Raw genomic sequence first — 4,339 nt, forward strand, 5'->3', positions numbered from 1 at the left:
CCGGCGGGCCTCCGAGGCGGCGGTGGCGGCGGTCGCCACTTGGCAGCGCGGGAGAGGACGCGGGCGGCGGCGGACAACGTCCGGCGTGGCCGGACACGTCCGGTGCGCGGCGGATCTGATTTTTAGGGTTTCGAGAGGGGGAGATGATCCGAAAACGGGGGGGCTATTTATAGGCATAAGTGGAGCTAGGAGAGTCCAAATGAGGTGCGGTTTTCGGCCACACAATCGTGATCGAACGCTCTAGGACATGGAGCAGAGTTTGGTGGCTTTTTGGGCCAAATTGGAGGGGTGTTGGGCTGCAACACACACGAGGCCTTTTCGGTCCCTCGGTTAACCGTTGGAGTATCAAACGAAGTCCAAATGATACGAAACTTGACAGGCAGTCTACCGGTGATAAACCAAGGCCGTTTGGCAAGTCTCGGTCCAATCCGGAAATGTTTAATCCCCACACACGAAAGAAAGCTAGAAATGACCACCGGAGGAGAATGAAGCGCCGGAATGCAAAACGGACAACGGGGAAAATGCTCGAATGCATGAGATGAACACGTATGCAAAAGCAATGCACATGATGACATGATATGTGATGCATGAAAAAGAAAACAACACACGGAGACAAAGACCTGAACCCGAGAAATAAATATAACTTAACGCCGAAAATGGCAAGAGTTGGAGTACAAATAGGGAAAGTTACATCCGGGGTGTTACAACACTCCACCACTACAAAAAGATCTCGTCCCGAGATCTAGGACTGAAAGAACTCCGGGTACTCAGAACGGAGGTGATCCTCGCGTTCCCAGGTAGCTTCACGGTCGGAATGGTGTGACCACTTGATTTTAAGAAATTTGATTGACTTGTTGCGAGTCTTGCGTTCAGTCTCTTCAAGAATAGCAACTGGGTGCTCGTGATAAGAGAGATCTTCTTGGAGCTCAATGTCTTCGAAGTTGACTGTGCGGTCAGGAGTCTTGAAGCACTTTCGAAGCTGAGAGACATGGAACACGTCATGAACATTTGCAAAGTTTGAAGGAACCTCGAGTTGATAGGCGAGGTCACCTCTCTTGCTGACAATCTTGAAAGGTCCCACGTATCTAGGAGCAAGCTTCCCTTTGATACCGAAGCGACGAGTACCTTTCATAGGAGAGACACGGAGGTAAACATGATCTCCGATCTCGAAAGCCAAATCACGGTGCGTACTATCATAGTAGCTCTTCTGGAGGGATTGGGCTGCTTTGAGGTTATCACGAATGACTTTGCACATTTCTTCTGCTTCTGTGATTAAGTCATTACCCAGCAGCTGACGTTCACCGGTTTCAGACCAGTTGAGAGGGGTACGGCACTTTCTGCCATACAGAATTTCAAATGGGGCCTTGCCCGAACTTGCTTGAAAACTGTTGTTGTATGAGAATTCAGCATAAGGAAGACAATCCTCCCACTTCATGCTGAAGGAGATCACACAAGCCCTAAGCATATCTTCAAGAATCTGGTTGACACGCTCGACTTGACCGCTTGTTTGAGGATGGAAAGCTAGGCTGAAGCGGATGTTGGTGCCCATGGCCTTCTGGAAAGAATCCCAAAACTTCGAGGTAAAGATGCTGCCACGGTCTGAAGATATCACTTGAGGAATACCGTGCAGAGAGACAATGCGAGAGGTATAGAGTTCCGCCAATTGAGCTGCAGTGGTCGAATCTTTGATAGGCAGAAAGTGAGCCACTTTGGTGAGTTTATCGATGACAACAAATATAGCATCATTGCCACGCTTGGACTTTGGAATCCCAGTCACGAAGTCCATTTCAATGTGGTCAAACTTCCATTCTGGAATGGCAAGAGGTTGGAGGAGACCTGCTGGCCTTTGGTGTTCCGCCTTCACTCTTCTGCAGACATCACATTCATTCACGAATTGAGCGATCTCGCGCTTCATTCGAGTCCACCAATAAGCTTGCTTAAGGTCCTGATACATCTCCATGCTCCCAGGGTGGATGGAGAGGAGAGAATTGTGAGCCTCGTTCATGATCACTTTACGGAGGTCACCTTTGGGCACAACAATACGATCCTCGAAGAAGAGAGTGTCCTTGTCATCAAGGCAGTAGCACTTGTACTTGGACTGACTCTTGGCAATCCCAATCTTCACTTTTTTCACCATAGCATCAAGAAGCTGAGCTTGGCAAATCTGGTCTTCTAAGGTAGGAGAGACTTGAATGTTGGCGAGGAAACCTTGAGGAACAACTTGCAGATAAGTTTGCGGAAAGCTTCACAAAGCTCGGGTTGATAAGGCTTGAGAATCAGACTGTTGCAATAGGCCTTTCTGCTCAAAGCGTCAGCAATCACATTGGCCTTGCCTGGAGTATACTCGATACTCGGATTATACTCTTGAATCATTTCGACCCATCGAGTTTGCCTTAGGTTGAGATTAGGCTGAGTGAAGATGTACTTGAGACTCTTGTGATCAGTGAAAATGTCCACTTTTCTTCCCAATAGAAGATGTCTCCAAGTCAAAAGAGCATGCACAACTGCCGCCAACTCTAGATCATGAGTGGGGTAGTTCTTCTCATTAGGCTTCAACTGGCGAGATGTATAAGCAACAACTTTCTTCTCTTGCATCAAAACTGCGCCAAGACCTTGGAGAGAGGCATCACAAAAGACCTCGTACGGCTTGGATTCATCAGGCGGAGTCAGAACTGGAGCAGTGATCAACTTCTCTTTCAAAGTGTTGAAAGCAATATCACACTCCGGAGACCAAACGTACTTGACGTGCTTCTGAAGAAGATTTGAGAGAGGCTTCGCGATCTTAGAAAAGTTTTCAACGAATCTTCGACAATAGCTTGCGAGACCGAGAAAACTGCGGAGTTGCTTCACATTCTGAGGAGGTTCCCAATTCACAATTGCAGACACCTTCTCAGGGTTCACGGAAATGCCCTTGGCAGAGATGATATGACCAAGATAAAGAACCTCACCGAGCCAAAATTCACACTTGGAGAACTTGGCGTAGAACTGATGTTCCCTGAGCTTATCAAGAACCAAACGCAAGTGTTTGGCATGATCTTCCTTGTTCTTCGAGAATACCAGAATGTCGTCGAGATAGACCAAAATGAAGTCATTGGTGTAGGCGTTGAAGATGAAGTTCATCATGCGAGAGAACGTCGGAGGAGCGTTGGCGAGGCCAAAAGACATGACAGTGTATTCATATGAACCAAAGCTTGTTCTGAATGCTGTCTTGGGAATATCTTCTTCACGAATGCGAATCTGGTGATAACCCATACGGAGATCAAGCTTGGAGAATACTTGGGCACCTTTGAGTTGTTCGAACATCTCATTGATGTTGGGAAGTGGGTATTTGTTCTTGATGGTCTTCTTGTTCACTGGACGGTAATCAACACAAAGTCGGTCCGTTCCATCCTTCTTCTTCACAAAAAGAACACCACAACCCCATGGAGAAGAACTAGGCCGGATAAGACCTATTCTTTCTTGCTCATCGAGTTGCTTCTTCAGCTCCTTCAACTCTTCAGGTCCGAGCTTGTAAGGACGTTTGCACACAGGTTCCGTACCAGGCTCAAGTTCAATAACGAATTCAAATGGCCGGTGCGGAGGCATTCCTGGGAGCTCTTCTGGAAAGACGTCTTGATATTCGCAAACGACTGGAATTTGCAAAATAGCGTCCAATTCACCCTTCTCATTGAGAGAAAACAGATGAATAGTATCATCACGAGCGGCAAAAACAATTACATCCTCAGACAAATGAGTTAATTGAATCTGCCTGGCTGCACAATCAAGTTGAGCCTTGTGCTTAGAAAGCCAATCCATCCCGAGAATAAGATCAATATCCGAGTTACCAAGAACCACCGGAGAAGAGAGAAACTTGTAATCGCCCAACGTGATAGAGACATCGGGAGCAACCAAACTAGAAGTCAAAAGCTTGCCGGGAGAAACAACTTGCATGACTTTGGGCATAATCTCGGTATCAACATTGTGCTTCGATGCAAAAGGGCATGACAAAAAGGAATGCGATGCACCAGTGTCAAATAGAACTTTTGCAGGAACATCGTTAACAGGAAGGTTACCCATGATCACATCTGACGAGTCCTCTGCCTAAACTGCATTCATCAAATTGACCTTGGCGTGCTTGGGGTTATGCTTGACCATAGCTGTACTTGCCGATCTGACAGGAGGAGGAGGAGGAAGACGCCTCTGGTTGAGACACTTGTTGGCATAGTGACCCTTCTGTTGGCACTTGTTGCACGTGACCTCTGAAAGCGGACGGTGATACGGAGCACTCGATCTTGGAGCTTGAGACGAAGTCTTGTTCTGAAAGACAGGGTTGGGTGGATGGGAAGAACCACTGCCACCT

This window comes from Triticum aestivum, chromosome 5A (assembly GCF_018294505.1).
Source record: "Triticum aestivum cultivar Chinese Spring chromosome 5A, IWGSC CS RefSeq v2.1, whole genome shotgun sequence".
In the NCBI taxonomy this organism is placed as follows: domain Eukaryota; kingdom Viridiplantae; phylum Streptophyta; class Magnoliopsida; order Poales; family Poaceae; genus Triticum; species Triticum aestivum.